Source organism: Ranitomeya variabilis, chromosome 2 (assembly GCF_051348905.1).
Source record: "Ranitomeya variabilis isolate aRanVar5 chromosome 2, aRanVar5.hap1, whole genome shotgun sequence".
NCBI classification, from domain to species: Eukaryota; Metazoa; Chordata; class Amphibia; order Anura; family Dendrobatidae; genus Ranitomeya; species Ranitomeya variabilis.
Genome location: NC_135233.1, coordinates 1,080,173,270 through 1,080,189,399, shown reverse-complemented (window position 1 = coordinate 1,080,189,399; position 16,130 = coordinate 1,080,173,270). Strand labels below are relative to the sequence as shown.

The 16,130-nt window shown below is 42.0% G+C and overlaps 1 long non-coding RNA gene across 2 annotated transcripts in view; it reads left to right on the top strand.

The window, feature by feature from the left end:
- The first annotated feature begins 990 nt into the window (after positions 1-990).
- LOC143808724 (uncharacterized) overlaps positions 991-16,130 on the top strand; it is a 78,725-nt gene continuing 63,585 nt past the window's right edge. For both annotated transcript variants that reach the window (XR_013222000.1, XR_013221999.1), the window contains exon 1: positions 991-1,562. This is a non-coding gene — a long non-coding RNA (uncharacterized LOC143808724). The remainder of the gene's footprint in view (positions 1,563-16,130) is intronic.

The following is a 16,130-nucleotide window of genomic DNA, read 5'->3' as shown; positions in this document are numbered from 1 at the left end:
CCGCTCCATGCTCCCTGCAGTCACCACTCACACAGGGTTAATGCCAGCAGGAATGGACTGCGTTATGCTGCAGGTAACTCACTCTGTTACCGCCGCTATTAACCCTGTGTGACCAAGTTTTTACTATTGATGCTGCCTATGCAGCATCAATAGTAAAAACATCTAATGTTAAAAATAATAATTAAAAAAAAATCATTATATACTTACCTTCCGCCGCCTTTCCCTCTCCTCGCGACGCTCTGGTGATCGCTCCATGCAAGCGGCAGGTTCCGGTGGCAAGGATGGTCTGCGAGAAGGACCTGCCATGACGTCACGGTCATGTGACCGCAACACGGTCATGTGACCGACGTCATCACAGGGTCTGCGCGAGAAGGACCTGCCATGACATCATGGTCATGTGACCGTGACGTCACGGTCATGTGACCGCGACATCATCACAGGTCCTGCGGTCATACCAACCCTAGGACCGGAAGCGACAGGTCTACAAGGGGCCCTCGGAAGGTGAGTATGTTTGTTTATTTTTTTTTTTTAACCTGTGACATTAGTGGCTGGGCAATATGTAGTATATTGCCCAGCCACTAATGTCACAGGTTAAAAAAAAAAAATAAACAAACATACTCACCTTCCGAGGGCCCCTTGTAGACCTGTCGCTTCCGGTCCTAGGGTTGGTATGACCGCAGGACCTGTGATGATGTCGCGGTCACATGACCGTGACGTCACGGTCACATGACCATGATGTCATGGCAGGTCCTTCTCGCGCAGACCCTGTGATGACGTCGGTCACATGACCGTGTTGCGGTCACATGACCGTGACGTCATGGCAGGTCCTTCTCGCAGACCATCCTTGCCACCGGAACCTGCCGCTTGCATGGAGCGATCACCAGAGCGTCGCGAGGAGAGGGAAAGGCGGCGGAAGGTAAGTATATAATGATTTTTTTTTAATTATTATTTTTAACATTAGATGTTTTAGATGTTAGTGTTAGATGTATCCACCAGACTTTTGCACAACACAACTGATGGTCCCAACCCCATTTATAAGGCAAGAAATCCCTCTTACTAAACCTGACAGGGCACACCTGTGAAGTGAAAACTATTCCCGATGACTATCTCTTGAAGCTCATAAAGAGAATGCCAAGAGTGTGCAAAGCAGTCATCAAAGCCAAAGGTGGCTACTTTGCAGAACCTAGAATATAAGACATAATTTCAGTTTCACACTTTTTTGTTAAATATATAATTCTACATGTGTTAATTAATAGTTTTGATGCCTTCAGTGTGGGCTGGTGGGCTGGCAACTATATACATCCATCATCTGTATCTGATTCTCTAGCTATCTGCAAAAACAAGCAAACACTGGTTACATACTATCTGTGTGGGAGACACTGTCAGGAGCAGAGGGGGATGGGATTTCCAGCTCAGATGTGAGGAAGCCGGAGGGAAAGCAGAAGCAGGCATTTGTGGGAAATGTAGTTATCAAATAGGGCAGGAAGTAACCACAGCTCTGCCTGCCGGCACCGTCAGCAGAAGATATCAACAAGGCAAGCAGCAAACACATTACAGCATTTGTAAGTATTTAGCTCCAGTTTGCAGAGATTTACAATCCTTAGATCTATAGAAAATCTGTAAAAATGTATTTTCCATTTATTCTATCTATCTCAATGTTTCTGACACAACATATTTACTGTTAGAAAAAACAAAGAAAAGAGTAGTATGCAAACAAAGAGGGATCACCAGGAGAATTTACCAAAATGTAACACTTTTATTAAACCACAATCATATAATACACTACAACATGGTTATTAAAAACACTTAAAAGATTGCATAACAAGGCAAATCATGAAAACTAGACCTGTGATAAGGTCAAACCACAATGCCACCCTGAAACACACCTGCAGAGTCAAATAGAGAGTTCCCCCATGGCTAACAAGCAGTCAGATCCAAGGGCATACTATACTACCTGATGGAAAATACCAGGCCTCGCAGGTGGCATCCCCCTAGAGAATATCAAGGCAATAGAAGAGGGAAGAAAAGCAGGTGGCACCGGGCACGAATGCCCAACGCGTATCGCCAGCGAACTAGCTTGCTTAGGGGCAATAGCAGTAGTGTCCCTAGACTGTGGTTAAATACCTGTCAAGTAATTGTCAGAGTAGGGTCAGCTGGGAACAGGAGGTGTCCGGGCTTTAGGTTGAAGCGGTATACATGTGTCCAGGACCGGATGTGGCCCACAACGCCGGCAGCTGCGCAGTAAAAATAAATCGCTGATAGTAGGTCGTGCGCCGAGGCGCAAGTGCGCATGCGCTGGGGTGTGCACGCGCAAAGTACACAAGGCGGGCATGGAGGGATGGGAAATGCAAGGGCCGGCGCCGGAGAATGGACGCATGCGCGGTGAGGCACCTGAAGTAATGGTCCCCTGTCCCAAGATGTCCGCCCCGGGTCCAGCGCACGCGCGCAGTGAAGCGCACGCGCCGCGGGCCAGGGGCGGACACCGGAGGGACAGGGAACTGTGGAATACATGAAAAGCCAAAGTAGCCACCCCAAATAAGAAGCCGGTAAATAGTAATTAAAGGGGCTGAAGGATGGAAGAGGGGGCACCTCAATCAAATCCTAGAAGATTGTGAATTACACGAACTTTAACAGGAGGAATTGATCTTAAAATGGGCAGATGTACAAACAGCCTGAGAAAATGGAATAGAGAATCTCAAGGAGAGGGATGTTTACTGGATGATGGAAAGATGTCAACACATAAAAACAAAAACAAAAACAAAAACACATGCATGGACGGATGTCCTAACTTAGATCCCTAGATGAGTGATGGCATCGCAAAATACCTAAGAGCATACAAAAACAAGAAATAAAGACTTGATGCTACATACATATTAATATATAAACATAGTGCCAAAGATTGAGGGATACCATGTCTGTACAAGTCTAATGGCTACCCAAACCTGACATGATGAAAGGTGTAACACAAAATATCAAGTGGAGCTCATATACAACAAATAAATAAAAAATAAATAAAAAATAAATAAAAATAAAAACCATGGTTTTCAACGGATGGAAACTTGCTCATCCGAAAAAAAAAAAAAAAAAAAATTATATATATATATATATATATATATATATAAAAACATATATTTCAATGTTTTTATAAAAGGTATTGCAGTTCTAAGGACCTAAGAAAAGGAGAAAATAAAGAAAAATTACAAAGAAATAATACACATCCGTCCTAAAAGATGTAATCCCACAGCTGAATATTTTTAAAGTTGTTTATAGTATCCAGTAAAAAGCAATTCCTCATTCAGTCCATGTGGGGTCAGGGTATTTAGATTATGAATCCATTTTGATTCACATTTTAGCAGTTTTTGGGCGACGTCACCACCTCGGATATTATACGAGATTGCCTCAAGTCCCATGACCTTAAGTCCCCTAGTCCGTCCATTATGGAAGTCCAGGAAATGCGCAGCGACAGATGAAATGCTCTTGCCCTTGTCGCGGTCCCTGGGTGCCGTGGAGATATTAGATAAGTGTTGCTGTATTCTTCTACGCAGTTCTTGTGTGGTCTGTCCCACGTAAACTTTCGAGCAATCACAAACCACGGCATAGACGAGAAAACGCGTCTTACAATTAAAGTAGACTTTGTGTGGAGTAATCTGAAAAGGAGAAGTGGTGAGTGAAAGACCATCTTGCGCCACCATGTATTGGCAGACATTACAGCCCCCACATGGAAATGTACCAAAAACCCTAGATTCCCTATTAGTTCTAACCACAGGACATGTGAAATGACTGTGACAGAGCATATCTTTCAGGTTCTTAGCCCTACGGGCTATTAGCTTAGGGGTAGGTGAAATAAATGGTATCAGCCTGGGTTCGCTCAACAAAGTGCCCCAGCTACGGCCCAAGATCTTGTAGATGTCTTGCCACTGATTATTAAAAGTAGTCACAATACCGAGTGGCATGTCCAACTCACGTGTTTGTCTTTGAAGCAGGTCTGAGCGTGAGCTATTCTGGGCTCTCTGATATGCAGAGGAGATGATCTTCTTAGGGTAACCCCGATGTCTGAAACGGTCTGTGAGTAGTTTTGCTTCATCCTGGAAGTCTAAAGTCAGACTGCAATTTCTCTTCAGGTGCAGAAACTGGCCAGTTGGAATCCCATTCTTGAGGTGCCTAGGGTGGAAGCTTGAATAGTGTAACAGACTATTCGTCGCTGTCGGTTTGCGATAAAGAGTAGTGACAACATTTGAATCCACCATGCTTACTTTGAGATCCAGAAATTCCACCGAAGTAGATGAAACATGTGATGTGAGCCTGATATTGAAAGGATTCTCATTTAGATCAGCAATGAACCGGTTACAATCATCTTCGGTGCCTGTCCAAAACATCAAAATGTTGTCAATATAACGAAGCCATTTGGGACAACATTTTCCAAATGCTTTGTGTTTGTACACTACTAGCTCCTCCCACCATCCTAAAAATAAATTCGCATAGGAGGGCGCACACCGTGCCCCCATGGCGGTCCCCTTTACTTGCCTGTAAAAACTCCTATCGAAAACAAAATAGTTTTTATCGAGGATAAAGAATAGAAGGTCCAGAAGAAATTGGTCATGCTCCCTGTCCCCCGTGGTGTTTAAATCTAGGAAAAATGAAGTAGCTTTTAGACCAACATCATGGTTGATGTTGGTGTAAAGGGACTCAACATCTAAAGTAATCAAGATCGTGCCAGGTGGTAAACAAAGATCTTGAAGGAGTTGTATAAGATGTGTTGAGTCCCTGAGGAATGATGTAAGTTTCATGGCTAATGGCTGTAGAAAGAAATCTACATAGGTACATGGCTTCTCAAATAGGCCATTAATGCCAGACACTATTGGCCTACCTGGAGGATTGACCAATGACTTGTGCACCTTCGGAAGAAGGTAGAAGGTCGGCACAACAGGAAAGTCCATTGTCAGGAAGTCCACCTCTTTTTTTTATTCAATATGCCACGGCCAGCTGCTTGTCCAATAAGTCGATCCAATTTTCCCTTAAAAAAACCCGTAGGGTCTGCTGGAAGACGGGAGTAGCAAGTGGAGTCTTAATTAGACTCAAGGAGGATATTAAGGATAGAGAGGCTTTACTTGCTACCTTTGAAGCATCTTTAGTCGCCACGTTCAAACAACAACTCAAAAATAATATTGACAAATTTGAAAAAGAAATTATTGAGGGCAAACGACGCAAATTCCATAGGGACAAGACGGACTATACGGGTGGTCGGGCCTACAAATGGGGCCATCGGGGCAATAGAAGAGTTACATCCTCTGAGACAAAGACTCATACCAACACGCATACTAGACTAGAAGTCTCCTCTAGTGATTTTTTATCATCAGATCCGAGCGATCTAGAAGGGGCTGCAGGCGGGGCAGACGTAAGGCCAGGAGGAATTACAACCAAAAAACGTACCAGGGGGTTCAAGAACTCGTCCCCATCATACAAACGGGAAACGAGGTTCAATCACCGGAAACGGTAGACTCATTCCCTCAGTCTGCCCTTGAGCATCTAAACCAACATAATGGTCCAGGTAATGTACAAATTATTAATTTGTCTACACATGTACTGACTCCAGTTGAAAAACATGTTCTGGAGAAGGGCCTTTCATTTGCTCCAATGAACGTCTTGGACAAGTTTACCCTGGTCAAAGATGTCTATCTATTCTGCCGCCAACTAACATTTAAGCTTTTATACCATCACCCTTCCTCACTAGATCTGCTCCCGAATGATGAGCGACAGGTACTCAGAGACCTCATGGACCTCCTTCACGAGAATGAAATGGCACCCACGAGGAAACTGTTTGGTGGAAGACTACCTTCGCAGGCTACCCCCTCCTTTTCCCTCTTTCCGGCGGTCCAGATTTTCTTTAACCAAACGTGCAGAGAGATCCAGGCCCTGCATTTGGATGGTAATCGTAATAACAATCTAAACCTATCTGAACGCAGGGCTCTTAGGGATTTGCAGAATAGCGAGTTCCTCGTCCGCGAGGCGGATAAGGGGGGCAACATTGTTCTGTGGACTTATTCCCTTTATTTACAGGAGGTTGGACGACAACTTGGTGACTCCACTTGCTACTCCCATCTTCCAGCAGACCCTACGGGTTTTTTTAAGGGAAAATTGGATCGACTTTTTGGACAAGCAGCTGGCCGTGGCATATTGAATAAAAGAGGTGGACTTCCTGACAACGGACTTTCCTGTTGTGCCGACCTTCTACCTTCTTCCGAAGGTGCACAAGTCATTGGTCAATCCTCCAGGTAGGCCAATAGTGTCTGGCATTAATAGCCTATTTGAGAAGCCATGTACCTATGTAGATTTCTTTCTACAGCCATTAGCCATGAAACTTACATCATTCCTCAGGGACTCAACACATCTTATACAACTCCTTCAAGATCTTTGTTTACCACCTGGCACGATCTTGATTACTTTAGATGTTGAGTCCCTTTACACCAACATCAACCATGATGTTGGTCTAAAAGCTACTTCGTTTTTCCTAGATTTAAACACCACGGGGGACAGGGAGCATGACCAATTTCTTCTGGACCTTCTATTCTTTATCCTCGATAAAAACTATTTTGTTTTCGATAGGAGTTTTTACAGGCAAGTAAAGGGGACCGCCATGGGGGCACGGTGTGCGTCCTCCTATGCGAATTTATTTTTAGGATGGTGAGAGGAGCTAGTAGTGTACAAACACGAAGCATTTGGAAAATGTTGTTCCAAATGGCTTCGTTATATTGACGACATTTTGATGTTTTGGACAGGCACCGAAGATGATTGTAACCGGTTCATTGCTGATCTAAATGAGAATCCTTTCAATATCAGGCTCACATCACATGTTTCATCTACTTCGGTGGAATTTCTGGATCTCAAAGTAAGCATGGTGGATTCAAATGTTGTCACTACTCTTTATCGCAAACCGACAGCGACGAATAGTCTGTTACACTATTCAAGCTTCCACCCTAGGCACCTCAAGAATGGGATTCCAACTGGCCAGTTTCTGCGCCTGAAGAGAAATTGCAGTCTGACTTTAGACTTCCAGGATGAAGCAAAACTACTCACGGACTGTTTCAGACATCGGGGTTACCCTAAGAAGATCATCTCCTCTGCATATCAGAGAGCCCGGAATAGCTCACGCTCAGACCTGCTTCAAAGACAAACACGTGAGTTGGACATGCCACTCGGTATTGTGACTACTTTTAATAATCAGTGGCAAGACATCTACAAGATCTTGGGCCATAGCTGGGGCACTTTGTTGAGCGAACCCAGGCTGATACCATTTATTTCACCTACCCCTAAGCTAATAGCCCGTAGGGCTAAGAACCTGAAAGATATGCTCTGTCACAGACATTTCACACGTCCTGAGGTTAGAACTAATAGGGGGTCTAGGGTTTTTGGTACATTTCCATGTGGGGGCTGTAATGTCTGCCAATACATGGTGGCGCAAGATGGTCTTTCACTCACCACTTCTCTTCAGATTATTCCACACAAAGTCTACTTTAATTGTAAGACGCGTTTTCTCGTCTATGCCGTGGTTTGTGATTGCTCGAAAGTTTACGTGGGACAGACCACACAAGAACTGCGTAGAAGAATACAGCAACACTTATCAAATATCTCCACGGCACCCAGGGACCGCGACAAGGGCAAGAGCATTTCATCTGTCGCTGCGCATTTCCTGGACTTCCATAATGGACGGACTAGGGGACTTAAGGTCATGGGACTTGAGGCAATCTCGCATAATATGCGAGGTGGTGACGTCGCCGGAAAACTGCTAAAATGTGAATCAAAATGGATTCATAATCTAAATACCCTGACCCCACATGGACTGAATGAGGAATTGCTTTTTACTGGATACTATAAACAACTTTAAAAATATTCAGCTGTGGGATTACATCTTTTAGGACGGATGTGTATTATTTCTTTGTAATTTTTCTTTCTTTTCTCCTTTTCTTAGGTCCTTAGAACTGCAATACCTTTTATAAAAACATTGAAATATATGTTTTATATATATATATATATATATATATATATATATATATATATATATATATATATATATAATTTTTTTTTTTTTTTTTTCGGATGAGCAAGTTTCCATCCGTTGAAAACCATGGTTTTTATTTTTATTTATTTTTTATTCATTTTTTATTTATTTGTTGTATATGAGCTCCACTTGATATTTTGTGTTACACCTTTCATCATGTCAGGTTTGGGTAGCCATTAGACTTGTACAGACATGGTATCCCTCAATCTTTGGCACTATGTTTATATATTAATATGTATGTAGCATCAAGTCTTTATTTCTTGTTTTTGTATGCTCTTAGGTATTTTGCGATGCCATCACTCATCTAGGGATCTAAGTTAGGACATCCGTCCATGCATGTGTTTTTGTTTTTGTTTTTATGTGTTGACATCTTTCCATCATCCAGTAAACATCCCTCTCCTTGAGATTCTCTATTCCATTTTCTCAGGCTGTTTGTACATCTGCCCATTTTAAGATCAATTCCTCCTGTTAAAGTTCGTGTAATTCACAATCTTCTAGGATTTGATTGAGGTGCCCCCTCTTCCATCCTTCGGCCCCTTTAATTACTATTTACCGGCTTCTTATTTGGGGTGGCTACTTTGGCTTTTCATGTATTCCACAGTTCCCTGTCCCTCCGGTGTCCGCCCCTGGCCCACGGCGCGTGCACTTCACTGCGCGCGTGCGCTGGACCCGGGGCGGACATCTTGGGACAGGGGACCATTACTTCAGGTGCCTCACCGCGCATGCGTCCATTCTCCGGCGCCGGCCCTTGCATTTCCCATCCCTCCATGCCCGCCTTGTGTACTTTGCGCGTGCACACCCCAGCGCATGCGCACTTGCGCCTCGGCGCACGACCTACTATCAGCGCTTTATTTTTACTGCGCAGCCGCCGGCGTTGTGGGCCACATCCGGTCCTGGACACATGTATACCGCTTCAACCTAAAGCCCGGACACCTCCCATTCCCAGCTGACCCTACTCTGACAATTACTTGACAGGTATTTAACCACAGTCTAGGGACACTACTGCTATTGCCCCTGAGGAAGCTAGTTCGCTGGCGATACGCGTTGGGCATTCGTGCCCGGTGCCACCTGCTTTTCTTCCCTCTTCTATTGCCTTGATATTCTCTAGGGGGATGCCACCTGCGAGGCCTGGTATTTTCCATCAGGTAGTATAGTATGCCCTTGGATCTGACTGCTTGTTAGCCATGGGGGAACTCTCTAGTTGACTCTGCAGGTGTGTTTCAGGGTGGCATTGTGGTTTGACCTTATCACAGGTCTAGTTTTCATGATTTGCCTTGTTATGCAATCTTTTAAGTGTTTTTAATAACCATGTTGTAGTGTACTATATGATTGTGGTTTAATAAAAGTGTTACATTTTGGTAAATTGTCCTGGTGATCCCTCTTTGTTTGCATACTACTCTTTTCTTTGTTTTTTCTAATGTGCCTTTTTGTAGTATGCTAGAGGTGATCCCTGACGGTGGTGCCTGTCTATACTTTTTGGTGCAAACATATTTACTGTTCTTACATGTTGAGATTTTTATCTTTTTTTTTAAGAAAGAAGAACAAGAGTTTTGTATCTAATGTCAGATCCACAAAATATATCCTGTATTAATCTGTACGGTAAATGCGTAGAAAAAAAAAAGAAAACTCTAAATGTCAGATGTGCAATTTATTGGTTGGCGCCTCTCCAACAAAAATGCTGTAAAAAGTTATCAAATTATAATATGTACCACAATGATATCAATACAAATGTCCCCTCTATATACAAAAACTCTTTGTACAGATCCTGCAACAGAAAAAATAAATATAAGTTATGTGTCACAGAAAATAGCAATGCAAAACAATTTTTTTCTTCTTGCAAATTTCAAAATGTATTTTTAATACTTTTAATAATAAAGAAACACTATGCAAATTTGGAATCACAGTGATAAAACATATCAGGAATATCATATTGGCAGAAGATTTTATCACACAATGGTGGAATTGCATTTTTTCACCATTTCACCAAACTTGAGACTTTAATATATAATGTACTGAAAAATAGGAAGAAAATAAAGTGAAAGATGTTATTCAAAACTGGATCTCGCCCCACAAAAAAACACGACCTCACGTTGACAGAATAATAGAAAAGTTCTTACACTTTAAAGAACACAAGGAAAGTGTAAAGATGAAGATTATTGGGGTTGGGTAAAATCCAGCCATCTTGTGCCTCTCATCTCAGGATATATTGAACAAAAAGGAAACAAATTTGAGACGCTGATTGTTACTTATTTCTGTAAAAGTGTTTCCCCGTCATCTCCCTGTTATCTTTTTCTGAACATTTTAAAAGATGTATGGAAGAGATGATCTTTTTCGTAAGTATCAAGCATGACGCACAGAATCCAACAAGGTTGTAATTCTTGTGACTTATCGTGGTCACAGTACATTTAGGGTTGCAATAAAATCTTATTCAATCATACTGCTCTGCCAGGTAACAGCGGCAGCTAGTGAACTTTGGCCATGCAACAGATGGTCAATGTCGCCGTGAAGCCTCAGCTTTATGCCAACTAAACATGCGAGGAGGCCCGCAAAGGAGACATAAATTGCAGCAATAAAATTGCTCACGTGTTGAGTCCTCCTGGATGTGGAAAAATGAGTATGTGTGATAGTGAAGGAGACATGTGGACAATCTACGTAATTCAGAAATACCAAACTGATACTGAGCACCCTGCGCCAGGTGTAACAGCTACCTCTTCATCCTCATTGCTTCACTCTTCTTTGTGGGAAAATATCAAGCTAACAGGCATAATCACCATCTATCTAGGAACATCCAGTAGTCTCCAGGAAAAATGGATGAACTTCCAGATGAGTTAACAAACCTCCAAGGAGTAGCTAAAGCCTCCTAAAATTCCCCGGAAAGCTATGCTTCTTAGGCTGCCGTCACACTATCAGTATGTGGTCAGTATTTTACATCAGTATTTGTAGCCAAAACCAGGAGTGGAACAATAAGAGGAAAAGTATAATAGAAACATATGCACCACTTCTGTATTTATCACCCACTCCTGGTTTTGGCTTGCAAATACTGATGTAAAATACTGACCAAATACTGATAGTGTGATGGCAGCCTTAGGGTATGTGCACACAATACTTTTTAGATGCCACCATACCACCTACATTTTCCAAGAGCAACACCCTTCAGTAAGATGTTGGCAGTGATTTTTCTGAAGTATCTTTTTTGCTGTCCATTTTGGTTGCTTTTTTTGGCATCTTTACCATTGGCATTTCTTTCTTAACATATACGTTTAACATACTGCGCATCTTCTGAGCCTAAGCTGCCTGAAGAATGGTCAGATCACTGCTTTTAACCTAAAGTGATTCGAAACCTAAAGAAATTAAAAGCTCAGAAAGCTGAACATGTGCACAAGTCATTTCTACATTGCAATGCATATGTCTTTTTTGTGTTTGACCCCTTTCTGACGTTGTAGAGACAAAAACTGAGGGCACTACTATGAATATAAGTAAATTACCAATTAGAGTAAGTAAGTGTGAAGTTTCCACAATCAGTGATGGTTTGGGGAGCCATGTCTTCTGCTGGTGTAGGTCCACTGTGTTTTATCAAGACCAAAGTCAGCGCAGCCATCTACCAGGACATTTTAGAACACTTCATGCTTCCCTCTGCAGACAAGCTTTTTGGAGATGGAAATTTCAGTCTCCAGCAAGACTTGGCCCCTGTCCACACTGCCAAAAGTACCAATACCTGGTTTACAAACAACAGTATCACTGTGCTTGATTGGCAGCAAAGTCGCCTGACCTTAACCCCATAGAGAATCTATGGAGTATTGTCAAGAGGAAGATGAGACCCCAGACTCAACAATGCAGATGAGCTGAAGGCTATTATCAAAGCAACCTGGGCTTCCATAACCCCTCAGCAGTGCCACAGGCTGATCGCTTCCATGCCACGCCGCATTGATGTAGTAATTGATTTAAAAGCAGCCCCGACCAAGTATTAAGTGAATGTGCTGAGCATACATTTCAGTAGGCCAACATTTCAGATGTTTAAATCATTTTTTCAAGCTGATGTTGCAAAGTATTCTAATGTACTGAGATAATTACTTTTGGGTTTTCATTGGCTGTAAGCCATAATCATCAACATTAACTGAAATAAACACATGAAATAGATCACTCTGTTTGTAAAGACTCTATAGAATATTGGAGTTTCACTTTTTATATTGAAGAACTGAAATAAATTAACTTTTTGATGATATTCTAATTTTGTGAGATGCATCTGTTTCTGGAAAAGTTGCTGGAGTACATAAAGTGAGGTGGGAGCCTCTTTCTAGAATGCTAAGGCAGAAATGACCTCTGCAGGTGGCATGTCCTCTCAGGCATCATTCACACATCTTTGAAAAAATGGTACCGATTTCATCAGTGTGTGATCAGTGTGTTCTTTTTTACCATCAGCGTGTCATCAGTGTTTTTCACTGATGGAAAAAAAATAAATACATGACAAAGCTTCTCCTATTCTTTGCAATGTTAAATATGTACAGCACACAGATGATACACTAAACCTGTGTTCCCCAACTCCGGTCCTCAAGAGCCACCAACAGGCCATGTATTCAGGACTTCCTTAGTATTGCACTGGTGATGGAATTTGTGCCTGTCCAGGTAATGCAATTATCACCTGTGCAATACTATGGAAATCCTGAAAACATGACCTGTTGGAGGCTTTTGAGGACCGGAGTTGGGGAACGAACACTGGACAAAACAATGGTGCCCTCTGTGTGCTGTACAAGTTTTTCACAAACCCATAGACTTACATTGGCCTTTTTCATCAGTGATAGTGGAAAAAAGACTGAGTTTTGCATGGATACAGGGGCCATGAAAAAACAGACATGCGAATAGAACTATAGATTATAATTGGTGTTAAGTGAAAAAAAAGGGTGCAACACTGACGTCTGAATGAGGTCTAAAGGAAACTGCTGTCATCCCAGAGAAGAAAACGAGCAGATTATTCTACCTTGTAAACATTACTAATGACATTGACAAGCACAGGCCCAAACATTTCATTTTTTTACCAGGATCCTACAGATGCCTGTTTGACTCTAAGATCTTGTTCTACTGTATCAATACTAGAACACTCATGGGTTCACTTCAAGATCATTGTGCATGTTCTGGGATTTTTGTTCCAAAATGGACCACTCGTCATGGATATTATATTTCCATCTACACAAGCCCTAAATCAAAAGCTGTCACATCTGCACCTTTCCCATCTACTCCTGCTTTATTCTCGGCCTATGCGGAGTGACTATTCAGCAGCCCTGTTTTATTACTAAGACCTTCCAGTCTAGAAACTATGGGGATATTTCTGTTCGGTTTAGGTTCTTCCTTCTGTCAGCACTGGGTGACAGTGTTTTATTTAAACCTTTGAGAATTAGTTCCCACAGCCAGGCAATAGTTCTGCTATCCTGGTATATACTTTTGTACTGTGATTCTGTGTTTTGTCCTGATTCTTCTGTTCTTTGACCTTGGCTTGACATTTGACTTCCCTATTGCTCTACAATTTTGTCCCTGACATTACCTTCTGGGTCTGATCTGGCTACATGACTTTCTTACTTTCCATCCTGCACAACCAAACAGCAGCTGACTCTGTGACCCTTGCCCAGGGATCCCTGTGTAAGTCTAGATCCCCAGATCCCTGTACAAGGTTTAAAGGGTGAAATCCAGGGCAACCCCTGAGATCTGGAAAATGGAGCAGCTGGCATTCCATGCATGGTCAGATCTGCTGTGCATGCATGTTTTTTCAAGGAGAGATAAACTTATTCTGCTGCCGGACGCTGTATATACTGGTCTTGATTGGACGGCAGAACTGTCACTCAACACACAGACAGCTCAACACTTCCCAGCCTCTGATTGGAAGGCTGAGCTATCCATCGCTATACTTACATCTCAGCACGCCCCAGTTATAGATTTGACGACTGAACTGTCACCCACTGAGTCCACTGCTGGCGATCTTCATATGTTTAAAATAAAAATGAAAAGATTTATCTCTTCTTTCCCAGCTGTCAAGATGAAGATTGTTGTTTTCCTGTAGGGTAGGTACGGGTTGGCAGGAAAATCAGTGTACAATGCACCTCCTGTGATGGGCATGACATTGTCAACTGCCAGTGCACGGAGTGGTTGTCTGCTCTGCAATATATTATCAATGAATGTACAACAAAGGATGCAGATTCAGCTGAAAATATCATTTGCATCAGGCTTCTTCCAGGGTACTAACCGTGTCATTGTTACACCCCTGGCCATTCTTTTCCCCCGCTCTTCACCTTTTTCAGCAGTTGAGGAATGATGAGGTCAGCATTATTTCTGTCCCTCAAATAAAAAATTATTTTTTAAAGGAGAACAGGGAAACGAGGATCATCACATGTATGTGCTGTATGTGTAAATGGTTGGTGAAGTGAAACTTTTGCAGTGATGTAAGATAGTGACCCGGACAGTCATGTGCTTCTCCCTTGATTATCAAAATAACCACAGGTCCAAGGTAAATACATAAACCCAAGGTACCTCTAGTGAATCACAGTTAGTTCTCATGTATATCCACGGACTAACAAAGATAAACAAGTGACATTCAGGGGGAAACCATGCAAAGAAAGAAGGACATAGGAGTTTAGAATGATAACAAATTCCTCAGACCTGCGGTGCCACGACCCCTATGCACGTTTCGTCTTTGTGCCTTCTTCCGAGTAGATGAAAGGTATATCATGCAAGCTCAATTTACATGTAACGTTTAAAGCAGTTTAAACAATAATGACAACAAAGCATAAAATTCATGTATTTAAAGGAGCAATGGTAGTTTGAGCCTACAGCGGCGCCTAAGGAACAGAACATGGCTGCTAATTTTGCCTTCCTGGCCAGAGATGGGTGAACCCAAACAGTAAAGTTCAAGGTAAGTATCGAACATCTACTATTTGGGCAAGAACCCTAAACATGGACATAACCAGCAAGTCCGGTGACTGTTCTGGTTCGGCACCCCACAGACTTGGTGTTTCATGCGCTATCATATACATGACATCGAGAGAAACACCGTCGGCACTGATCGTTGATAGGATTAATACTGCCTTCTCGGAGTGCTGCGGCTCCCACGCTGTTGATGTGACTAGAGATAAAATGTTTACGTCCAGTAACAGGCATCAGCAGATGGGACTATTACTGCCATCAACCTCCACCTGCTTCTGCTAATAACAGCGAAAGCAGGCAGCAGCTGATGGGAGTATTCATCCGCCGGCGCCTCAGCTATGAATAAATAAATAAATTAAAAAATGGCCTGGTTGATGGATTAATTGGAAGTGAGTATAGGTGAGTATAACTGTGTTTTGCTAGTTTTCAATAAAAAATTAAAATTGTGTGTTTTTTGTTTCAATTAAAGAACTTTTTACTTGCTGTGTGTTTATTTACCATACAACTATAGGATTAATAATATAAATAACAAAATCCCAAATATATTAGATACCTTCATAAGACACCTTTTAGAACAAAATTCCTCTTGTTTTTTGTATGGGGAACAAAGGAATACCAACAAAAATAAAATTGAAAATACTTTATTAAATCACACATTTAGTGAACATTAAAAATCCACGAAAGTAACCAAACAGGGTGAAATCTCAATAAAAACAATCAGTCACAGAGCAAACACGGTAAGCCATTCACAAAGCTTAAATGTTAACTATAATATGTATATTGTGAACACTCCTTAAATATGGCTCAGCAAGTATGTATTAGCCACTGAAAACAATCAGTCCTACGCACAGCATCCCCATGCGGGCGTGATGAATAAAGTCATGAAACAAGCTGTATGTGTAACAACATGACAATGACTATAAGGCTATGCGCCCAGAATGCAGATATATCTGTTCAGGCTACTGCAGTAAAAATTGCTAATATATGTGGAAGGTAAGCGATAAAGTGCAACAGTGCTAACAGCCTATGGTTGAAATACAACCTAATAGACACAATACGCTTATATGCCTATGAGCATGTGCAATCCTGCAGTGCCGTCGCATATATACAAATGCACAAAAAGCTAAAAGCAAGCCTCTATCAGGAGCTAGTTCAAAAGTATATA